We start from the raw sequence: 26,232 nt of genomic DNA, 5'->3' as shown, positions 1-26,232 counted from the left end.
TCAAAATGTGAAGAGAGTTTCAACCAGTATAACAAAAAGTGTTTACAAAACAAATCGCCCTACCCTACTTTTAATGTTTGTTCCTTGAGTGCATGATTGGAAATATAATTATTTATTGGTTTACACACCCGTTTCTCCAAACAATTTATGCTTTATTACATTATGAATTTTACAAATTGGTGCATTTTTGCTCATAAGTGAATGTGTATTAGTAACTGTGTACATCTATCTGCCATCATGTTCTTGAAATGTCAATAGCATCTTGTTGATCCAAGTTTCCACATTGAATGTTTGACTTCAAGTTGTGTTTCATTGCAGTTTTCCAGGTAGAAATGTGGATATTCTGACATTCTGAGTAATGAGTTTCACTTATAATAGCTGCTATGGACCTGCTTGCATAAGTTTGTAATGGGACTAGGTTCTGCTCTTTCGGTAAATAGTGTGAGAACAGCAAGGGACAAGGGACAGGCCTGAATAATTCTTGGCACATAGTACCTCAGTGCAGCTAAATTACCAATTACAGTCAACAACTTCAATCCATTCCCCAAGAGCTCCCTGCACCTTACTCACTAACAGCCTGGCTTTAAATAATGCATTCATTTAGCTGATGTTTGCGAATTTTGTGGGGTGCTATAAAAAGATTAAGACTTACAGTATACATATTTTCATTTATCCACCAAAGACTTGTTGGCATATCTGTGTCTGTTTCTATTTGTGTAAATTCAAATTCAAATTTAAAGATGATGTGTATAAGTTCAAAATGTAGTTTCATTGTTTCAATTTCTCATCCTTCAGTGTCAATTTCTGGCTTAACTAATCCCGGAGGAAAAATGTATTGCTGAGTAGTTACTTTTCTTAAGCTCAGGAGACTTATCACACTGCACGATTTTCAAACTCGTAAGATCACTGTTCTTTTCACACTGCACGACTATCTGGGGTAACATTTAGTTGTTGGCTGTGCACACTGCACAATGGATCCGTGACAGGGGGTTTCACATTGCATGACTTTACAGTTAGAATCGCCAACAACTCTGTCTGGTCTGCAAACTACGTTTCACAATCAAACACACGCGAGAAGTGATAATGAAATAAAGCAAGATCATACTCGCGTGAGACCGGAGTTCTCGCGCAAGACTGGAATAGTTATTAAAAACTATAGCCCGCAAGAAGCTTGCGATCCAAATTGTCTCTGCGCTGAAAAGGATACATTTTTTAAAAATATTATGAATTGGCGGGAAGCAAGGATTGTGTGTTCTGCAAAGAAAGTTTGAAAGTTTTTACCATCAAGATAATTATTACAGATGAACACAACTTTTATGAATTTCGAAGCCTAAATGCAGTTGCCAGAAGTAAAAATCTAAAGGTAGGCTATAAACGAACTACACCGCGGTCCCACGAATTCAACGTCACCATCACTAAGCTTCCGACAACTCTTTCAGTTTTAATCTAAAAACATTTTCCCAGAACATTTGAGTTAAAATAGTTTGTAAACACAATTATAACCATAACGATGCTGTAAAAGCTTACCTTTACAGCGTGATGAATCTCCACAACTGCCTCTGTAGTCCCATTTAGCAACTTGTTAGCAACCGCCTTTTTCAAGACACGTTACAGCTTCAAAAAATCTTGAGTGGGGTAATATTGATGTATTTTATGTCGTAGAATAAAACGTGAAAGTATCTTGAGCTTGTCTTCACCACATACCTTATTTCAGCCATTTAACCAAAACCCCATTCAAAAACCCCATTGACTTTTGGACGATGGAACTGAAAATGCTAACTCACTTCAATGTTTTGGCCTACAAAGTGATGTCATACCTGCACCACTGATATACTGATATATTCTGGTCTATAACTCCTCCCCCAAACTTCCCGCTGCGATATATATTGCTCTCTCATTGGCTGTAGTCATCGGAAATGTCATTTTCAGTTAGAACACATTTCACACAGCAGGATTTTGAATCACTCTCAGAATTGCATCTTTGATCATTCACACTGCGTGATTGTTACTCGTGTGAACGGGTACCGTTTTGCCTCCGATTTCAGGCATTTGTAGGCAATTTCGTAAAAACCTGTTGTCGAGTGAAAATCGGGCCTAAAATCGTGCAGTGTGAACTCGGCATAGTTGTGATTCTCATATAGGCTATATCTCATTGTTGTATCAATAGCATTTCTGATGTTTCTCTTAAAATTTCTGAGGAGAAATAAAAGTAGACACAAATGAGACATGAGAAATATTTGAGAGCAAATGAGTCAAAACTGAGAATGTGGTAGAAGAAACATAGAACATCTCTATATTGTCTTGCAGCAATCTCTTTCAAGACTCCATTATAGGAATACTTCATTACTCAGAAGTTGCTCTTTTTAAGCTTAAGACACTTTCTAATTTCAGTAACAACAGTGTCATTTAAATAACATTATACATTTCAGAAAATTAAAAGTGCCATAGAAAGGAAAACTGTATTTACCGTGGCATAGTTGAATAATAAGAGTTCTGTACATAGAACTGACATACCGTGAGCCTCAAACACCATTGTTTCCTCCTTCATATGTAAATTGTGTTTGCAAAACACCAGTGAAAAACGAATCCCAACATAACTGTGACATTGACGTTACAGTACGTTATCATTAATATTTACGCCCCCAAAATTTGCATATACCAGTCTATGTTCTAGGCCAGTCAGTATTAACGTGGACCTGCACAGCCGAATCATCAGAAGTTCTGCAGGTATTGTGAAGCAAGCAAGCAAGGACAATAGCGGAAATGGCAGATCATGGATATAAATGTTATGTTCCAGCCAGGCTGTGCAGGGAATGTGAGCACTTTTCATACCCTTCCCACAGAACAGAACTGTCAACAGGCATGGCTGATGTTTATCTGCTAAACGGATATAAATATGATCTTCAATTCCCGCACTATTTGCAGAGTTCACGTCACCGAAAGCAACCGTTATGAGCTGCATTTTATTGATCATCAGATCATTTCTAAATCAAAGCCTGCAATAGGAGAGAGCGGCAACAGCACTGGTAAGATTTGCGATAGTTTGCAAGTTGGCTTGATGAATAGATCGCTCAGCTACTCATCTGCGGGTGATGCGTGATGTAGTTACATCTATGTCAATCCCTTTTGTCAGGAAGAATTATAATTTAGCCTATATTTCATCAACAACACATAACTCTGAAGCTAAGGTAGTTTGGTTGCTTACAGATGGCTCACTCGCACCTATAGCTAACGTGACCTTCTCCACCACTTAAGTTGAAATGATTCTCATTTGACAATACATCTAGTCGATTTGTTAAAATATTTTTTTGTTTGAAATCTGAAGTATGATTATTTTGCACATTTGTACTTTGGAGTACATCACAGCATGCGTACAAATGATGTAGGCTGCAAAACAGCCAATCAGAGCAGTGCTCAACATTATTATTCATGACCCTTCCAAATAAGGTAATAACAGCTCATTTCATCCTAGGGACAAATCCTAGGGTTGTAAATGGACATGTAAAACTGTTTCTGGAGATTTTTTGCCCTTACCTAAGCCACATACTTTCGATGTAGACATCATGAAAAAAAATAAAAATAATAATAATTATATATAGCCTATATATATATATATATATATATAGTATCAATGCATTATATGGCACCTTTAAGGATACTAGTTTAAATGTATATTCAGTGCCCAGCATTATGTGCAGCACATTTTCCAAACACACTAGAACAGTGGTTCTCAAACCTGTCCTGAAGTACTACCAGCCCTGCACAGTGTGTATGTCTCCCTCATCTATCACACCTGGTTCAACTCATGGGCTCGTTAGTAGAGACTGCAAGACCTGAAATGTGCAAAATACAGAATGTGCAGGGCTAGTAGTACTCCAGGACAGGTTTGAGCACTGCACTAGAAAGATGTGTAAGATGTTTAGTATAAGATAGTGGTTTCCAACCACGTTCCTGGATGCCCCCCAACACTGCACATTTTGCATGTCTCCTTTGTCTGACACACCGATTTAAGATCTTTGAATAACTACTCGAGAAAAATATGAGCACAGTGTGTGATGTTGCTGAGATCTCTTCTAAACTTTAGATACAAATGTGAGACCAGCAGAGTCTCTAGCTAAGGAGAAAAATATGAGCACAGTGTGTGATGTTTCTGAGATCACTTCTAAACTTTAAAAGAGACCAATATCAGAGATCCAGAGTCTCTAGCTAAGGAGAACAATATGAGCACAGTGTGGGATGATGAGGAGAGCTCTTGTAAAATGTTAAAGGAGACGGCTGTGAGAGTGTTAATTTTTTTTTTTTTTTAGTAGACAAGTGTGAGAAGCAGAAGACTCAAGCTAAAGTCTTCATTTGATGTTTAAGTAACCTCGGTTTTGTCTAGGAGAAACATTTGAGATGTTAAAGATAACTCTTTTTTTTCTCTGGGATGGCAGTAATTTGGACAATTTGGGCGGGACAAAATAAGTGCAGCTTTAATAATAACTAGCTTTTCTATTGTAACAATCTAAAACATGTTTAAATAATACATAAATAAACTGTACTTATTTGGCCAAAAGCAGTGAAATCCAAATAAATTAAGGAGAGTTCAACTGATTCTAACTGGGATGATGATGATCTTGGTGGCAGGCTTGTGCACAATTCAGAATTGAATTGAGAATGACTCTTGAATTCCAATTCAATTCTTGAATTTTAATTGATGTCAAAAACAGGAATTACAATTCGAATTTGAATTAAAGGAAGCAAAATTGCAATTCAATAACAATTCAAATAAATTAATATAGATATTTTAAGTGAAGTGTTTAACAATGAAGCTTTACAGTATATGTCAGATATGATTACATTACATATTCTATAAATTATATTAGTTTGAACTACTTGTACAGATTACATTAACAGGAAATGTTTTCCCTCATCAATGAATGTTAAAAGCTCTATAGTCACAGAACATATAATTAAGTTTGATTTATTGTAATTGTACTTTTGTGGAATATGATGGAACATGACTCCATTTCCCAAAATGTTTTACTTTAACCAAGTATTTAAACGGTTGCCAAACAATTTGAGGTGGACATTTGTTTGAAACTCAGACTCAATGATAAAACATTTGAGGAGCTATTGAGAATTAGATGCAACAGTGTTGCTCAGTGAGTTTTGCATTGGAATAAATGATAACAGCATTTACATCGACTTTGTGTTATTTGATTACGTTGAAATGAAAATAGCATTGGAACAAAACTAATTAAACAACATTGAGGGGGTAATTTATTTCAAGAATTTGATCATTATTTATATTTTAGAACAAACTGTATGCAGGGTTGAGGAGTGACTTGCGTGTAATGAAATTATGTTATTAAATTACAAAATGAATGTAATTGTATTTAGTTGTATTACTGAGTTAAAATGTGAAATTCAATTAGTTACTCATCAAATTAAAAGGAAATTGCTTTGCATTGATAAAGTAATCCAAATAAAGTAATCCAGACCACATTTATAAAGGATAACTTATAAAAGTATGCAATTGCATTTCCAAAGTAACATTCCTAACACTGAATGTGAGATTTAACACATTCTTTCTGTTGTGTGGAATTTCGTTGAATTGCCATGAATTTAATTCCACTACCTGTCATTCCAATTCAAATTCAACTTCCTGTGGGGCGGAGTTCATTCAAATTCCAATTCATGAATTGAATGGAGGCCAATTCTGAAATTCTGAATTTTGCACAAGCCTGCTTGGTAGGGGTTTATTTTGCGACCGGCTGACTGGGACAAAAGTCAATTATACAGTTAAGTGCTCTTTACACAAAATATTTGAGTGCACTCTGCCATGATTGACCAATCAGAATCAAGTATTCCAGAGAGTGGTGTACTAAGCAGAGTGAATTGTATGTGTTTGAGGGTTGAGTCCGTGTTAGTTGTTGTTTGTTACGTGTGTTGAGTGTGTGTGGAGCTCTGGTTAATGAGGCCGTACGGTGGATAATGGAGTCGGCCTGCTGTTGTTCCGCAGTTGTAAGAGCTCAGTCCGACCCCGTCCCGCCTTACATCTCCTCTCCTTTCATCAACAGGAATGCCTCTGTTTGCTAAACGAGAGTCTGATTAGTTCCTACAGACTGAGAGCGTTTCTTCATCGCTCTGTTCTCCTCCCTCTCTGAGCCGCTCCATTCTGTCTGTCACAGCTTTTGTTCGCTTGTGGGAAACAGAGTTCTCTAAGCCTTTATTCAGAACAGAGCTGGAACCCAATCAAACACAGAGAGAGAGAAGAGAGAGAGAGAGAAAGAGAGAGAATCGCTGGTCGGTTGACTGGCATGTGAAACAGTAAAGTGTGGAGTCTCCAGGCACATTAGAACTAAGAGGAAAAACCAATCACCTCTTTAATATCAATTTTTTTCTCCTAGATCTAATCTAAGAGCAAATTGAAAGTTTTGCTCAAGTTTCCTGATACTTGTTTTCTGACCCAAACAATCTTACTGGAGATCCAGAAGAGATTGATTTCATCCACCTGGCCTTCATTTCAAGTCCATAATGGTCCTTGCCATAATGGTCCTGAGTCCGAAATTTTCGTGTGCGTTTTTTCATATTAGAAAATACCTTGAGTCCGGTGCATATTAATGAATCTGTTGCAAAAAATATTTGCAAAACAATACAAAATGGAGTCTTCAAACAGCGAGGAGGATTTGTTTCTTAAAAAAGAAAAGGAGAGAGGAAATATTGGGTCCATCCAATCCTGAGATGGCGTAGAGAGGAAGGAGAGTTCCACCTCCTTGTCAATGAGCTGCAGGATTATCCTGAGCGATTCAAAGTTTACTTCAGGATGTTAGTGGCTCAGTTTGATGCTGCTTTATATTTGTATTGTGCTTTTGTCTTTATATTCCATCTCTTTGTATTCAGCACTTTGTTTGTCATGCAGTGCTTTGTGCTGCGAGACGAAGTGGATCAACTTGTGAGACGCCATTATGGATTTTGTCAAGTCAAGTCAACAAACTAAACAGCAACCTGTTATAAACTTCTACAAACCCCTTCCCTTTTGTGTGTATTATACTATTATATTATTAGGCTAATGTAACACATTTAACAATCTTTAAAGATACAATATGTCATTTTGTTCACCGCTAGGGGTTGATGACGCAAAATTACCTGCAGAATTATGGAATTTGTTATCAAGCCGATGGATCTAATAATGTTTATGGATGAGTGAATACATTGATGTTTTTATTCTGACTGTGGTATGAAGCAGAGCGTGATTGATAATAAGAGACAGATATCAGCGCCACACGTGAATCCTGCGAGTCCCGCGGATATAAAGGAATAAGGACATTAATCTACCGAACTACTCGCAAGTGTATAAATACTACTCACACGGGTCAGTTTATTAGACTAATTAAGCGTGAGGTAACGCATCGCTGTTTCACTTGCTCTACACTATCACACTAAACTGCATTTGAGTGTGTTGAAAGTTATAATGTTATTCTATGTATTAGCTTGTTGACTATATGAGACAAGCAGTAAGCTAGATCTACATTAGAATAACAGGTCATATTCTAACATTTCATCATGTTGGGCTATATAACATTGATTAGTTTTATGTACATTTGCTCACCTGTCTAATAAAGTACATGTAAGAGCTCTGTCAATCCGAAGTTTGTCAGGGACGTGGAGCTCGAAAACGCCACGCTGATATTGATCCTCATTGATCCTTTCTCCTTTTTTCCCAAAGTCTGCTTGCAATGATCCATAATGTTTGAACGAAACTACAACAGCGTGCAGCTTGATGTTACGCACTACGCAGTTGTCCACGTCTGTCGCCATGGTTACTATTGCAGTACTACGAGAGCGTAAACCAGGGATAACGTGGATATTACGTCATTGACTGGCGACAAGTGAACAGGGAACCACGGCCAATTATTTAAAATGGGAATTTCTCTTAAATTAAAAATCTATGGGAACTTTTCGGATATTGTAAGTACACAACTGCAGGAAATATATCAAAATATGCAAGTGATTTTAGGATATTTTATTACAAAATTCTGACATATTGTACCTTTAAATCCATTTAGCCAAATAGAATCTTGACAATTTTAGACCTTTCATTGTAAGGCAAGCCGTTGCAAGTCAAAATCGCTTAAAAAAGGATCCCGAAATAAAAAAGATCCCTTTTGAGGGACTCCATCATAAAATATGAAGGAAGATTTGTGCAATAAAGAAGTGTGTAATAAAACTTAAAACTTCTTATAAATGTTGTTTGGCCCCACACACAGTGCAAAAAAAAAAAGAAGCAGAAAATAATTTTGGCTATAGATGTAAAATCTGCTTAAAATCTAGAAATGAGATTTGTATCATTATTTAGTGACTTTCGCGGTATGCAATTCTTTTTTCTATGTAACACGCACAATATATATATATATATATATATATATATATATATATATATATATATATATATATATATTGGTAAACAAAAATGTCCAAACATTCGGTGGGGCCCAATATTGTTGTGGAGCTGATTGACTTCAATTATAAATGAACACTGCTGAAATATTCTTCAATATTCTCGTGAGATAAACCTAAACTGAAATAGGGAATATACTATACCAGGGCAAAAAAAAAGTGAAAAGAAGTTGTGTGATGGATAAAATGACTGGTGTGTAATATGCCTATGACATGAATGCATGATCTCTCAACACTCATACTCTAATTATTTTGTCATTTACATTCAAAATATCATACCCACAGCTCAGAAATGATGCCAGGGTCCAGTAAAGGGTCACAGCTGTGTCCTTTCATCAGATTACCCTCCAAACAAGAGAAAGGACTTCTCCGATGGGAGCCAAACTACCCAACGATCAACACCACAGATTAGTGTGTGTGCTGTGTTTGGTTAAACTCGGCCTCATCTTTCATAAGCCATGCTTTTATAAAGTTCAACCTGAGCCGGTATATAATTGTGAAGAGCTCGGAGTCCAGCGTCCTGCACACAACGGAGCTCTTAGGGCTGTTTGCGGCTGGTACTTGCTTTAGCTGGCACAGGGGGTGAAACAGCCTGGCACGACTGCCCTCTTCTTTCTCTCGCAGGCTATACCCGGCAGGACGCCAGCCTGTGCTAGTGAGGCCACTTGTCTTTTAACAGAAAAGAAGGTTCTCTATCTTCTCCATCATCTGGCAGGGTCAGGCCTCATAGAGGGAACAATGACCGCATACATCCAACCGCAGAAAGCAAACATAGACCGTGCCGGGCAGCGGACACACTTACAAACCATCCCTCATCCAGTTCTTTGTGTGTGCGAGTCCAGCCCGGCGTGGTTGTTGGGATGCCAAAAGGTTTGGATTTTCCCAGGATTGCTGTGCGGTTCGGTGTGAGAGTTTGTGGGCAGGAAGGAATCTGCCCTTTTTTTAGTGGCACTCAAAAGAAAAACTGTGAAATCGGCTCTGAACTGCAGCGAAGGACAAACAGAAGAGCAGTGGAGACAAACCCAACCCGACTTGACCCAACTTACTGGAGGCTTTTCAGAACTCTCTGCAGTGAAGAATGACATCACTGTCCCAAACAGCCAAAACAAAGGCGCAGAAAAAAATGCTCACAACATCACGACCTGAATGTACGCGCTGAATTTAGACCAGGCCTGTTTAATCCGCTGGTTTCCTCTAGTCCTCCTCCAGCTCCAAATAAGTTTCAACGGTTTTTTTAGCACATCCTCATGATCAGCCTGAGGAACTCCTCGGAAGAACTTGTTTCCTCTTTCGGTTGCCATGCAACAGCATTTAGAGTAGGTGCCATCAGCGAGGATAAATATGGATTTTCCATTTTCCAAGTACTGCCATATTCATGCACAATGGTTTTTACATGGTAATCCAAGGTACTTCAAAGAATAACATGGTACTACCATGGTATGTGTCCAAAAACCATGGTAATACCGTAGTACTTTTTGTTTGTCATTCTGTCTACGCTAAGATACTTATATGCACCTGTACTGCCCGAGTGACAAGCTGTTATATACTGTTATATATGTTCTGTGGTTTTTAGCACATTGCTATGCGGTTACTAGGGTGTTCTGGGTGGTTGCTAGGTTGTCCTAGATGGTTATTATATGATTGCTTACTGGCCGAAGACAAAAGTTTCCCCCAAGTCTTTATGATATTCTGTAATCAATACTTTACTTAGGTTTTTCCTCGAATGTAAGTCTACAAGATTTTTTCATCTGTTTCATGGCCAGTCACGCGAAAATTGCAAGTAATAACATCTCTCCTCAACAAGCTGCAAGATTTCAGATATCATGAATTCTGTAGCACAAATGGTCCAAAACCAGTTATGTGTCAAAAGTTTCTTACAATTGAGGTTTGTTCAAATTCATAATCCTCGCAACAGTAAAAGTGATACTTACTAGCAAGCACCACTACAAAATGTGAAAAGGATAGAATATTAAGTTACAGGCTGTCAGACTGAACAAAAAGTTTGATATGATGTAGCCGACGGTCAAAGATGACACATACAGAAATATAAAAGCAGCAAACAGCAGCAGTTCAGTAATGGATGCCAAAAGGCTTCAGGCAAACAGATTATCTAGCCAACAGTTTCCTTAAAAGAGCCCCTACTCAACACTCTACTGAAGTAAACTAAACTGATGCTTTTTCCATGTGCTGCACCACACACACACACACTCTAATGTCATACACACAGAGCGGTAATCAATCCTGCTACCAGTGTGAAAGCAGACGTCTTTCTCAGATCAGCTCTTCTGCTACGCTGCTAACTCTAAATTACGGCTTCGACTTCACAGCCCAGCACGAAGCCTTCCCTCTAAAACTCACTCTCATGCTGTCTGATGAGATAAACACCACAATAACGACCGCGATCAATGCAACCCAGCCTTTGTACTTTATTTCAAGTGAGCATGAAATCAAAGTAGACCCTTTTTACTTTCATAATACACATTCCTTGTGATTTTGTTCATGGTTCATTTGTGGAAATGATGCCAAAAAAAAATTTGGGTTCTTGTATTGCTTCTGAAAAGACTTTTCTTTTCAGCTGACATAATTTTTTTTATAACCCCTACCCTAAGACCACCTGGCTCTTTTATTTTACGTAACTTCCACTTTTCACGGTCCAATCAATACCCCAACCCCTAAAAAAAGGGGTCCCACTTTATATTAAGTGTGTACACTTATTGTGTACATACATGTTTTTACATTGTACTTATATTTTTTAAATATCTGTATGTAATTACATTTGTAATTACACTGTTGACCTTACCTTATACCTTAACCCACCCTTAAACTTAACCATACCAGCACACCTGTCCCTAACCTTACCCGTATCACACCGCAATAGCAGCAAAAGTGTTTTACAATAAAAATGAACACAATAAGTACATTGTACTTATTTGTTGATGTAAGTACATAGTACTTAAAGCCACTTAATATAAAGTGGGACCAAAAAAGGTATAAAAAGGTTGTGAGGTATATTAAAATAACACATAATGTGAGATATAAAGCAACATTAAGTTCAGAATTAGGAAACATAAAGTTTAATTATTTAAACTATATGAGGCGAAGCACAATGGTTGCAAACATATTTTTGTTTTTACTTTTTTTAAAGGCTTTTATTTTGAAAGTTTTTATTTTGTGATGTGTGCAAACCCGTATCTGATTATGTTCTTTTTCTGTTCTTTTGACAGAGAGAGTTATGATACTAAACTGTTCATATTTAGCAGCACATAAACTCTGTGGTCAAAACTTATTTTTAGTTTGAATGTGGGCAGCGTTCAAGGTTCATAGAATGTTAGCTACATTCCTGAATGCCAGTGTGTGTGTTTGTGTGATATAGTTTAAACTCATCAATCTACTCTTTTCCTTCCTCTGAAATGTCTTTGAACTGATCAGAGGAACGGAGCACTTAAAGTTAGTTCATCTCGTGTTTTTCTCTCTGCGGGTCTTATCTGCGGGGCTGTACTTGAGCTGAAGGCATTAAGAAGCTTTACGCTCCACACAGTCTGACCGCAAAAGGTCAGTTTTGCAAATTGGGTTCATTAATCTTTAATAGTACAGCAACTCTACAGAACCTCTTCATCCATGCCTGCAGATTAAAATGAATCACATGCTCGGAAAGATTAGTCTGTTAGGAATTTTCTTGGATAGGATGAAAACTGTCCTGAGTCTGGAACCTTTGGGCTTACTTGAAGAAAAAAAAAATACCTGACTGACACTATTTTCTGTTATCTGTTTGAGCTACAGGGTGGGATAGAGGATGCTGCCATTTCTCTACTGTGAAATTACAATTATTACCAAAGTATATACTGTAGTTAAAGCCCTGTTTTTCTTCAGATGGACTGTTTGACAGCTCTTGTCTCTTTTTTGGACAGGACTGTGAAAAACTGACACTCAACAGCAATGTCCTCTTTCATGCCCCACTGAATGAGATGAAATCGCATCTGTTGCTGTTCCTAAAGGTAAGACAGCAGTGAATTCTCTCAAACGTGGATAGAAGGCACAATAATGAAACATTCTCCAGAATAAATACACCCAGAGGAAAATGTTATCGCTCAGAGCCTTCATGTCATAGCCCATGAGACTAAAGTTCTCATTTATGTCACTGCTGTATTAAGTGAGACTTTGTCTCAGATGTTTACCCTACAGCTCCTTAGGAGAAATAAAAACAGATGCAAATGAGACAAATTGTTGGCATAAAGTTACACTGTGACTACGACAAGCAGCAAAACATTTAGATGATCTTTTGCTTTCCTTCTCCTATGTCTTTTTGCTTTCATAGATAGAGCTGCAAAGTCTGATTCAGTTTTTCAATCTCGGATCAAAAGAAAAGTTTCATTGCTTTGTTTCCCTGCTAAGATGCCAGCATGTTTTTGTAGTAAAATATTTAGGAACATACTACTGTTCATTGCCATATTTGACTTAGTTTTTTGATTTAGTGATTTGTCTTTTGAAAATATATTTTCAAATGTCACCACTGTTACCTTGTTTTGTTTTGTTTCTCAATACTGCTCTGATTCCAAAAATAATATAATCTGATTTCAATTTGAAAAATAGCGTTACCTTACATTATTTCAGTGTAGTTAGTTAAAAGGCTAGTCTTAACTATTTTAAATTGTAGGCTTGTAACATAGCAAGCTACTGATTCAAAGTTGTGTCATCATGACAACTCTGAGTGTTTGGCATAGTAATGGATATGACAATGTTGATATAATTGGTCGTGACAGAATAGATCGGCTAAGCTGCTTCTACTGTTATTGCTGCTGCAAAGCAAGTACGGGACATGCTACTGCCAACACGATGCATACATGACACGCTGCTGTGAGCAAGTAAGACATGCTGCTGCTGTACAATATAGAAATGCATGAATTACCCATAGCAGATCTACACAGGTGGAGCTGGGGAAGGTTGAGGGTTTTTGAAAGCGTGCTGCACTGCAAAGGCAAATGCTCATTGGCTACTGATACAGCAGGAACCTGTACCCTATAGTGAATGATGGGATTGCAAGCAGGTTATGTTAAAGGTACACTGTGTAGTTCAAGTGTTTTATTAGCTAAAATCAATGTCTTTATTCATAGATATGTCCTCAAAGGTGTACCTCTGTCAATGATCTGACTTATCCTTGTAAGTGAAGAATTTCTTATCTTTATTTACATGAGATGGGTACGTCCAAGGAGGCTTCCATGTCGATCCGCCATCTTGAAAAACTATAATAGCAGAGAGGGACAAAAAGCACTAGCCTACCTCAACGCGTTTCCACCACGCGTTTTCGTTCAGAGCCAGCGTTACGTGACTGAAACCAGCAGAAGCGGACAAGGAGATCAGTGAGAGGCGCTTGTCATTGCCCCGGCAAATTTAAAAGGCTCTACTGCACGGTACTTTATAATGCAGGACCATAGTGATACTGAGCCACAGAAGAAGGAATTATCGTCGTCAAAAAAGCAAAAAAATAAAAATTAAAAGGAAATGTGATCGGCGAATTAAAAAAACAAAGGTTAATTTCGGGATAGCTTTTCCCAGGTGGAAAGAAGGAGAAAGACTTTGAAAGGGATGCTGAAGTTGGCAACTTTCTTCTCGACAGGCAAGTTAATGTTATGGTCTAAATTACAAGCTTTTTTTTCATTGCTTGCTAGTGTAATTCATTATATAGGCAGCATAACAGTAGAACATGTATAGTTATACTCGATGAAGTCATAGCTTCTTGGTACATAACGGCTACCGTATGCCAACACGCATTTGAAAAAGCGAGGCGCTAGAGAGCACTATTCGTTTGAATGCAAAATACAATTTCACCTCTAGATGGGAGAAATGCCTACACACTGTACCTTTAAGGACTTATTAGCCTGCGGCATCAAGAGTTTCATGACAGAACTTTGTATTTGTGTCATCTGTACAAGTGATGAGCTAAATCATACTGATGCTCACACCATGATCTCCTCTGGGTCGGAGTATCATGACATGGATTCATCCTGCAATCATTTTCTGTATTTTTAATCAGGAGCAGTTCTACGCCAGATGGGTCACCTGTTCTTTCAACCAGAATGATAGACTTATTAAAGATTTATGATTCATCAAAAACTCATCAACCCCCCTATATCTCTACCCGTGTGTCTATCTCCCTTCCAGAAAACCAGTAAGTTGTCCAGGGAATGGTCAATTGAGCATCTAGTCCAAGAATTACCACTGGTGAATCTGTTAAACCCCATACAGAAAATGTCTTTGCTTACATCTATATTGTACTGTCTGGCATAAAAAAATATATATTGGTCTTTACTCAAGATCTTACTGGGGTCACGCTGTAGAATCTGACAAAAAAATGCATAGTGTGCACCTGGCTCCAGGTTGTTCATATTTGGTTCTATTGTTTGGTTCCTCACCCTGCACTCCGGCACTGGTCTTCTTTTTTTTTTTTTACATTTCTATGGAGAGTTTGGGAACTGTTCCAAAGACCATATGAACCATATACCAGCAGACTCTTGTGGTCCTTTGGTGCATAAGTTAATTTGTATGCGTTTTGACCATTCATTTACACGGCAACTGTGGTTTGGGGTCCTGAAAATGCAAAAAAATGTAACCATTATCGTCTCCGTGAAATTAGAAAAATGTGAATTTGTGAAAACAGTGACGTCATGCACATGCATATTATTACGTGTTCAGTCTATAGGCGCATAGTTTTTCTTTACAAAGTGACCTCGCCAACCACTGGCCTTGTATGCATAATACAGCATTTTCGCGGATGTTTACGGGGAACATTTTGACAACTTTGTCGTCTGTATGCAAAAAAACATGTTTTACATTTAGTACATCCTTGTACGTACCCTCAAATAGTAGTACAGAAGTGAGAGTGGCCTTGTAGAATCCTAGAGACAAAGTCAACTGTGTGCAAACCCTGATCAGAACTGTCAAATACAGAACAGAGGCGAGCGGTCAGACAGCTGCAGCTTCATATTTAATAACACATCCGCTCCAGAACGCAGTCGCAATCACAGACACATTTGAGACACTTCAGAGGGTGTTTTACTCATCAAGAATAAGCAATTACGGAAAACGTTTATTGGCTATCGGCAAGCCTCTTCAACAGCCTCTGTAATCTGCTGAGTTTGAAAGTGCGAGTGCTGGATTGACGCTTGGATGGTTTTTATATGCAGTCGGCCCTGCTAAATACAGCTGTCCACTTCCCACCCACCAGCTCAAATTTTATATTTTATATTCCATTTCTAGCTGTAAATAATGATGCCATCATTACAGCCAGTAACAGTGGAGCATTAATGACAAATTATCGTTTATCTGAGCAGAACCAAATTGAGTTAGAACAAACCTGCCATAAACCTACTCGGCGGTGAAACCGGACAGCACTTGAATGTCCTGAAGTTCACTGAAGCGGTGCAGATGGTGACCAGAGCAGATAATTTAAACCTTTACTGCCCCTGAAGTCACAAAGGATTGGGCTGTATGCCCTCTTTTGGCTCAAAGATGAGGAAATTTTATGAGCTGTGAACTTGTCTGATATGCTGCCTTCAAGCCCCCAGAAGTTCCTACTAAAGTGATTTTGGTTTGATATAATAATAATAATAGATGTGGATATTAATTTATTCAACTTATTTTTTCAGATCTTTTGATTTATTCAAAAAGACATTAAAATATAATTCATACATAAAATGGATTGAATATAACTCTTCTATGACAAGCATGTTTTAATTTCTGAATTCAAATTAATTTATATATTTTTTGAGGCATAGGCCTAATCATTCAAACATTTTGGATCGATTAACTCTGAAAATTGAAGTTCTTGAAATTAAAACCTTAAGTAGTTTGGCATAATCTTGTATTTTCATTAATTGATTTATTTATTTTTAATATTATAACAAAACATGCATAAAAAATAGACTATATAGAAAATTATGTCATAAGCCACGTCTTTAAAGGAACCGTATGTAAGATTGTGGCCAAAACTGGTACTGCAATCACTTTCAAATTACTGTAGAGCGGTGTATCCCCTCCCCCATGACTCGAGGTTGCCAGATAGACATTAGACGTTATACATTTTTTATCCGACTAGAGTTAGGGTAGGTTAGAGCAGACTAGAGCTGAGCTGGCAACCCGGATGCCGAAACACTACTGACTTCGTGATTGGTAGATAGGTGGAGGGTGGCGCATCAGGCCAAAACACAACATGACAACATCAACATCATTACTGCACCCACACACCGGACGCGAATAGCGCGTCAGGCGCGAGTGATTTCAATGTTAAGTCAATGCAAAGACGCGTTACACGCGTTTTACGCGTGTAACGCGTCTTTGCATTGACTTAACATTGAAATGACTCGCGCCTGACGCGCTATTCGCGTCCGGTGTGAACGCACCATTAGTCAGTTGAGGGCTGCCACTTCACTTTTAAATGACAATAACCTGGCCGGACTACTGTTGTCAGTGATATAAGTATTTGAAATGAACATGATTTATTAATGTCTACTGACATATCAGGGCAATTTTATGATTAATTGAAATACATTTCTTACATACGGTTCCTTTAATAACCGATAACCATTGCCAATGTCAATAACCGTTCAAATTGTGAATTGAAAATACGGCCAATGGAAACACGTAAATTTCACAAAAACTCATTTGTATCGCAAAAAAGTATCCGCGCATGAAGTGGTTTTTCAGGCAATTCGGAAAAAGGGTCTTTTAAAACTTAAAAGTCGATAATTCTTTAAAGAAGATGCAGTGTTTGGACTCATAAAAGACAAAAGAATTATAGGAATATGGATTCTAAACAACGAAGAAATGCTACAATTTATCAAGACCTTGAAGCAGAAAGGAGGGAGTAACACCTCACAATGTTTTAGTCGCATAACACAGGTTAATGGAACCGCAGTCGTTTCGCAAATGTTTTGCGCAGTAATGAAACCAGGTTATAGACCTCATCATGGTCACCATCATCATGATTTGTCAAGGTCATTAAGTCTTTTTACAACAAGGGGGTTAGTTCAGGTTGAGGATATTTATAAATTAATAATTTAACAATAGCCGAATAACCTTTTTAATGTGAAAAATTGTACTTTCTACTTTCTTCCTTTACCAGTTAAATAAATATATATTTCTGGCAATCTTTATCACTGTTCTTCATAGTTGTCAACAATGTCAAACTGAGTTGGAAAAAAATAGTTCACAAACCATGTCAAACTGAGTTGTAAATATTCCCAATTAAACTTAATTATAAGCTTCCTCCATCATTGCAACCAGCTCAGAAAGATGGGGCTCAGTGGCTATTTTTTCAAACTGGAAATTATGACTCTGTAGTGTTCGTGCGCGCTCATCTCGCAAATATGATCATTCCAATATGACTTGAAGGCAGCAATACTTCCATCAGTTCTGCGAGGTCTAATAAAAAATGGCAGTCCAGGGCAGATTACAAGGTTCAAAACTGAACAGTGGTTATGAACTGCTATGATAATTGGTTTCTAAGCTTTAGCTTGACGTTTGGATGGGTCTTAACTGGTGGGTGGCTTTCCGTCTTGGCACATTCTCCATTTGGTTGAGTACCATGCACAATTCTTAGTGCATGAGTAGGAAGCCATGTGCCGTGAGGGTCACCAGGGTCAAAAGTGCTATTTAGTGTGGTGAACCTCAAAGAAGAGCTCTCAGTTGGGCTCATATGGCTAATCAATTCAAGGAACTGTGGGTTAAAAGATTTGATGAAGAATCTGACAGTAGTCATGTTTTCTGTCCTTTTTGGAGCTTGACAGTCCTTTTTTGGGGGTCAGTGACTAGCGTGAATAAACTATGACAGAATCCATAAACTACATCCTAACTGTCTACATTTTATGGAGCTAATAAACAATAGTGTGGCAAATATTTGATTGGCGGAAACAGTGGAGCAGATAAAGCTTTGTTTTACAGAGATTTCGCATCCAGAGACACTCAGAGATTAGAATCAACTCCACCTCAGCCTCAGATTTACAGTTCTGCTCTTTGGGAAGCGTCCAAACCAGACAGCCATATTAAACTTGAAGACAAAAGGACAATAACCTTACAAATCCAATTTATGTTTAAACAAAAACCGTAAACCAGGAAGAGATGTTATCATTTACCTTTATTCCGTACTCTGTACTCAATTAAACTCGATATACTGAGTCCAAGGTTCTCTAGGAGACATTTGTAAACTTTTATGACCCTATATTCCGCCCCTCTGTCTAAGGCCTTTAGTGAACTCACATAATGCCACTTACCCATTAAAATTAATTTAGTTTAGCGTGACTGCAACCCCACAGAGAGCCCTGTGGGTGTGTGAACAGTGAGTGTGTTGGGGTGATCAGGGTCAGGGGAAATTTCCTGGCTGTGACTGCAGACGGGCCCTCGCTGCTGTCCCGAGCACTAAACGACCCTCAGAATGATGTTTAGGGTTAGTCACTGGCGTCATTTCAGCAGCAGGAGATCTATTAGGACCCTCTGAGGAGGGTAGTTTTACACACACACACACACACACACACACACACATGCACACACACACACACCAGTATTGTTATTGAATACACATATAATTGAAAATGCATATAAAAATATCTACAATAAATGGAAAAATAAAAACATTGTTTGAAAAACGTTTTAATTTTATTTTTAATTAACTAAAATAATATATATATATATATATTATTCATTGAGATCTTTACACTGTGGGTTTTTTGTGGGTGAACACTTTTCACCTACCAAAAGCATTATGCTATGTACCATGTAAAGTTAATTTAGTGATTTTGCTGAAAATGTGAACGGCAATAGAGTGTAAAATAGAATACAAAGTGACTTTGAATTGATGGGGGAGCTTGGCTCATGAATATTAATTATATGAGGTGACATTCAGCCAGTAATCCTAACTGATTTGCTCAAAGACATTGGGAACAAGGCGTTAGTATGGTAGGATTACTGCGTGTCTGTTTGTCCAGGCCTTCATTTACGCAGCTGATTGGGTTAAAAGTCGTTCATTTGTGGAGAGACAAACCTGGAGATTTCTGAATGTGTGACGTAAAGGAGACCTCCATGCTAACAGGCCTGCACAAAGGGCTCCAATTTCATTTTCTAGGGTTCTTTTAAATATATAAAAAAATAGAAAATGCAAAACTTTACAGTATTCAACAATAAGGATATTGTCTTCTTACCCGATTGGGACAGAGGAGATTTCTACTTGCCCTGCCAACATTTTTTTTAGCTCCGACAAGCTTAGGGGTGTAACAATACCCTCATGTCACAATTCGATATATCACGATACTGAACTCGCGATACAATATTATTGCGATACTCCATGACATGACAAAAATTGTATGAGACATAAGAAATTCATTTCTGTTGATTAAAATGTTAAATTTGGTATTACATTGGGGGTGGAAATTAATAGGCTTGGACTTGGTGCTGGTAACCCAATGCATAGGACAATAGTGAAACTAGAATAAAAATATTCACGATTCTGAAGCTGAAAATGCAGAATTATTTTAGACGAATATGCTGGCACTCTGTCACTGACTAGATACATTTACAGTTTTTACCAACTGCTTACACACAAAATCTTTTCATGTCACACGATTTTTGAAACCTCTCACTCAAAATACAAACCTACACACCAAATCTCCAAAACCATAAGCTATTTCTCAGCCTTTGACTCAGTTTTCAATTGCATAAAACACTTTTTTCAAAACACTACACACAATTCTCGACCTAAAACACAAAAATCTAATGGGAAGTGACTTGCTTTCCTTTTCCAAACACAACCAATCAAAATGCTACACTTATTCACCAGGCCACACACACACTCCTCACATGTGCATACACTACAGTAATTGCTGATCACACAATCACTGCTGTACTGTAGTATACATTAGGCCTATGAATACAGTAGGTCACAGGTCAGATTACCTGTTTTGAACAATGGATTCCTGGGACCCCCCAGGACCACACACACAACAATTGTGTTCTTTACTGTATTCTAGAATATTTTTTTTGGTTTACATATGTTTATGGTTTTGTTGTATGCTACTGTAAACAACAGTAATGTTAAATATTTTCTGTTTCTACATTGCATTGGTGTTTCCAGTGTAGATAATTCATAAGGTTTACAGTATACTTGTTACCCCTCTCAGCAGATTACTTTCACTGTAGAACGTTACAGGTTCATATAAGCCTATGAAAGATTAAAGAGCTTTAGATTTAGAACAACAGTGTTTGCATGATATATCCAAAAATTTACTATTATGAAAGAAGTGTTTGCCATTTGATGCAAATGCTTCATTCTGACTTGTGTTTATGGCATTTTGAATGCAGTGTTACATTTTGAAGGACATGTGAGGCAATTTGCATTTTGTGTGTATAGTTTTGGGAATTGTGTGTAGAGTTTTGAAAAAAGGAGACATAGTTTTGAAAACGTGTGTAAGCAGTTGGAAAAAACTGTAAAATAATGTAGCCCAATTTTTACACAAATATCCCTCCTTTGCATTATTATACATTTATATTACAAATTATATATTGTAGTTCTGACACAAAATCTCTGAAGACTTTTTTCTCACAGTAATTTTTATTTTGGGGGAACTATCCATGATACATATCGTTGCATTTTTGTGTTGCGGTATATTGTTACACCCCTAATATTTTTGTAACATTTTAGTAATAATAATAATAATACAAATAAAAAGATAATTCATTAAACATACAAAAAAGCTGTGGAAAATGTATGGAAAACAATGGGTTATGTTACAGTCGTAGACTGTAAAAAAATTCATGGATGACGTGTCTCAACTTCTTTCCACTGTAGAAAAATAAAAATATTTTTTCAAATAAAAATAAAAATAAAGCCAAAATGTCCCAGAAAAGGACATTGACATCTTGCGCCAATCATGTCATTTGGAGCTCGAGCCGGTGCAGTAGTGTGAGGTGGAGCCGTGTTATCAAGGTCCCGTCCATACTCCCGCAAACTCAATCGTGAGCACAGCTGTCAATCATAACGTTGCGCCCCATTAGTATAGCATTAAATAACTAACTGGAACCAAAATTATTATAAAAACAAACATTTGAACATGCATCACTGTGACTAAAAACGACCTAAAATGACAGAAACCATCTTTGGAAAAATATTGTTAGAATTTTTACTTTGGCTCACGTGTCATGTCCCATTCAATTACAGTATATCGGGGTTTATGACCTATACTGCAGCCATCCACCAGGGGGAGAATGAAACGTTTTGGCTTCACTTTTCAGAACATGTGCAGCACACTTGCTTATGATGCAAAACATTACTGATTTGTTTATCATTTTCAATGCAATGTACCTTCGTGACATTTAAATCAACAGATGTTGTTACCACAATGTTCAACATTACAGACGTCAAATTGTTGTGTTGGCGAGACTTAAAATATTTCTACATGATCAACAGCTTTAAGATCAATAGGACAGGTAACAGTTCCATCAACATGCCTGAAACTCTCACACTGCCCTAATGACTCCGATGTGTTGTAGTTATGATGTTTGAAGTTTTATTTCAACATTGCCTCCTGATGTAATGGTATCTTGGAAATGAACTGCTATAAAAGTGTGATAGATGGCTCAATGTGGTTGGGTTTGTTTCATAGGGCAGAGAGCAGAGTCTACATCATATACCTCTCAATTGTACCACCACAGTACTTTATGCATATGTGCGTGTGGTATGTGCGTGTAATGAATGAGTAATCTGCTGACGTGAATAATCTAAAGTGGTTCTTTGCTCTGCCGACGCCATGTGTGCTTGAGGTCGAGTGATGTCATACCTTCATTTGAATTATGAAATGAAGGGCATGACAAAGGACACAAGTGGACTGACACACCATCTGTTGTTCGACATATGTTGAGATGTTTTTAAAGCGATTTAACGTCCACGAGGAGAGGTGTGTCTATACTGATCAAACATGGATAAATGGATAGTGACACGAACACTGATCCTGTGCTTTTTTTGATCAGATCACACTGACAGCACAGATAAATGAGATGAACTTCAGCCTTTGAACTGAACCTCACACATACCACACCACTAATTACTATACCACACACAAACACACATCTATCTATCTATCTATCTATCTATCTATCTATCTATCTATCTATCTATCTATCTATCTCTATCTGTTCTGTCTTTCAATCTGTTTGTTTTATCTATCTAGCGATCTGATTGATCGATCACTTTCGTTCGGTCGTTCTATTCATTTAATGTTCGATCTCTATCGTTCAATCTGTCTATCGCTTGTTCATTCTACCTGTCGTACATTATATAGTTCAATGGTTCAATTGTTTGTTCTGTTGTTCGTTCTATCAGTTGTTCTGTCTTTCTATTTATCTATCGTTTTTTTTCTATCTACAGTTTGTTTGTTCATTTTATCTATTATTCGTTCGTTCTATCTATCGTTCTATGTATATGATCGATCATTCGTTGGTTCGATAGTTCTATCCATCTTTTGTTCGTTCGCTATCATTTGATCTATCTATCGTTTGTTCATTTATTCATTCTATTGTTTGTTCATTCGTTCTCTAGTTTGTTCGATCTATCTACCGTTTGTTCATTCGTGTCCAATCGATCCATCATTCGTTAGTTCGATCGTTCTAACCATTTATTGTTCGATCTCTATAATCGATAATCTATCGTTCGTTCGTTCTATCGTTCAATGGTTCTTTTGTTTGTTCTATCAATTGTTATATTTGTCTATTGATATATCTTTCCATCATTCGTTCAATCAATCTATATTTCTATCAACAGTTTGTTTGTTCGTTCAATCTATCCAATCGTTCGATCGTTAATTCGTTCAATGATTATCGTTCATTCGTTGTATCTACCATTTGTTAATTCTATCTATCCAATCGATCGTTAGTTTTATCTATCTATCTATCTATCTATCTATCTATCTATCTATCTATCTATCTATCATTTGTTCGTTCTATCATTTTATATATCTCTATCTATCAATCGGCCGATTGTTCGTTCGTTCTGTCCTTAATGTCTGTAAACTTTCAAACTTTAGGGCTTTTATATTTACTTTTATATTTATTTTTCTGCTGGATTTCTCTATATTTGAATTCCTTGAAAGATCTGCTAAATTGTAGTGCTACACACAGCCAGGCACAGCACAAGATTTGACAGTTTACCAAACTTTACTCTTATAATTAGGTCTTCTGGTATTTAGGAATAATAATATCTGTTCTACTTTCTCTTTAATATCTCACTGTGACTGGGTGGGCCGTGTTTCTGAACACTGAATAGGGTTTGATGATGCGTAATTTTGGCTAGTAATGTGTGCATGCATTAAAATGTAATGATCTTTCTGCCATCAGTGCCATTTCTAAAAGAGGCGGTTTTTCATCTTAGTTTCAATCTATGGTCTTTTTCATCAGTTTTGCAATGACTTCTGTGAACAATGGAACAATGAACTCTTTTATTTCAAAACATCAAGGAAAAACTAGCTCTCTTTCACTTCTCAATCCCCCTAAACAACCACTGCAACACCTGCCCCACAACCACCATCTGTAAGTATAAACATCCTGTATCATGTGTCATTGAGGGGCATTATGGGAAGGCTAATTGTATCATTGTTTCTGTTAGAGCAGGACACAGTGCAGAGTGTGTTTTGGCTATGGTGACGGATACTAAAGCCCTATGCATGAACCCCAGTGAGACACAAGCAGAAACAAACGCTCATCCCTCTATCACACTCTCTCTCTACTCTCATCTATCAGTGCTGTGACCTCCCGCTATAAACAACAAAACGCTTTTATCCGATGCTGAATCATCTCAAACTGTTTAATTACTGAGCAGCTCATTGCTTTTATGAGTGCTGTGGTCGGACAAAGGGAGAGAGAGTTTCCCTTACATGAATGTTTCTGTTTTCTATTTGAGTGTCAGTGTTTGTAACTGCGGTGGACGGCAGAGGTTTGTATAGTTGATCAGACACAGATAAACATAAGCATGGCTCACATGAATCAGTCTGTCAGGAAACATTACACAGTCCACTGGAGGACAGCACTATCAGCTGCCCTTCACTAACATTAACACATCAATCAGGATTCAATCGCACAACCTCTCTCTCTCCATTTCCTTGTTATCTTCCTCATTCAATCGTTGCCTTTGGCTTGCTCAGTTGGGGATATTCAATTGAATTAATCAATGAATAATACTATTGATTAGCATTGCCAAACATGGACGTTTTATTATTATTTTAATTAAATACTGTGAAGCTGCTTTGATACAATCTGTATTGTGAAAAGCGAAATACAAATATTCTTGACTTGACTTGACTTGACTCATTCTCTTTCCATAAAAACTTTATACAGGACCAACCAGTCATAAATGTGGGCATTCATTAAACCTCATCATTTAAATTACTAATTTGTTCATTAATGAAGGCTTTTTTTGCATTCTGTCAACAATAACAACGATGAAGAGGAATATTTATTTAGTTTAAATTAAAACTTTCTGTTTATGAAAATATGATGAAAAGAAGAAAAAACTAAACAAAATCACGTTTCTGTTAAATAGTGTTTAAGTGAATATATAAAATTCTTGCATATTTGGTTTCATTTGGCTTTTTCCTCATTAACTAAAATTTTCGTTAGCTAAAATTGGATGCTATTTTGGTCAAGAAAAACAGAGTGGCATGACAAAATATTGACTAAATTCAAAAAATATTTTCATCAAAAGACAATTTATTATCAAAATGTATTACGTACTTGATGCATTTACTCAAATTCTTTGAATATATTCAACTTGCTTTGGTATAAAGTGTTCACTACACTTTTTCAAGAGTTTAAAACCCAAAGCAAAGGACAGAAAAAGAGAGAGTCAGACAAGAGGGGGTAGACTAAGGTATTAAATATCTCCTCTGAGATGTTTTGGACTGTGCAGATTGGTGAGAGAGCTCGGCTAAACTCTTGGCTCCTGCTGAGCTTAGGAGACTGCAGTCACAGAGTTTTACAGATCTGTTTCAGACTCTGACCTACAACTTACAAAGGTGAAAAGTGGCCAGAAAGTCTCTAAAAACAAACTCTAGATGGATTTGGAGCTGGATGCCAGAAGAAACACTAGTGGACCAAAGCACATTATGAACCTCAAACAATAAAAGTGTCCCGTGACAGTGAGCTCAGGAACGGAGAGTGTGTTTTTGTTTGTGGTTTTTTTTCTGCCAAGGACGTCCATAATGCCTTTCTATTATAAGCTAAATGTATTCGGAATACCATCTCAGTGGCAGCTGTCATGTGTCTAATTAGCCAGGAGCCGCAGGATAATGATGTCTAACAGTGAATATCCTAACAGTGATTTTAAAACCAGCAAATATGGAAAAATGTCATACTTTTAAGGCCCTGTTTACACCTGGTATTAAGATGCAATGTGGTCGATCGAATCAGAAGTAGGGAGACACATTCCCGTTTAGACCTGGTGTTTTAATCCACTTTCAACCACTTCTGTCCTGATTTATTTAAGGGGAGGGTCTATGGGTGGGTTAATATATATGGGCTTTTTCAGATATTTTGATTTATTGGACAAAATGAGCTCACGTAATTTACATTTGAATGCAAATGGAAATGGGGAAAAACATACTGGGAGCAGCAGCTTTTGTTTCTGCTCTGATGCTGTGAGTGCATGTTAGAAATCAGGAATGTTTAGAGAACATTTTGCTTGGTACAAAAAAACCTGGGTCTTCAGCCGACAAAGTTTAAATCCTGCCTTGCTAGCGTGCGTCAATAGGTGGTCTTTTG

At 37.4% G+C, this 26,232-nt stretch overlaps 1 protein-coding gene and 1 long non-coding RNA gene across 4 annotated transcripts in view; one reads left to right on the top strand and one right to left on the bottom strand.

The window, feature by feature from the left end:
- The window catches only part of LOC307003355 (CLOCK-interacting pacemaker), a 350,350-nt gene that overhangs the window by 17,796 nt on the left and 306,322 nt on the right, over nucleotides 1-26,232 (bottom strand). The window lies entirely within an intron of this gene.
- LOC307003359 overlaps nucleotides 1-26,232 on the top strand; it is a 97,899-nt gene that overhangs the window by 51,374 nt on the left and 20,293 nt on the right. Inside the window, exon 2 of the long non-coding RNA XR_013798692.1 lies at nucleotides 12,351-12,437. This is a non-coding gene — a long non-coding RNA (uncharacterized lncRNA). The remainder of the gene's footprint in view (nucleotides 1-12,350; nucleotides 12,438-26,232) is intronic.

Source organism: Phoxinus phoxinus (genome assembly GCF_949152265.1).
Source record: "Phoxinus phoxinus genome assembly, chromosome: 8".
Classification (NCBI taxonomy): Eukaryota; Metazoa; Chordata; class Actinopteri; order Cypriniformes; family Leuciscidae; genus Phoxinus; species Phoxinus phoxinus.
This window is presented reverse-complemented; position numbering and strand designations above follow the sequence as displayed.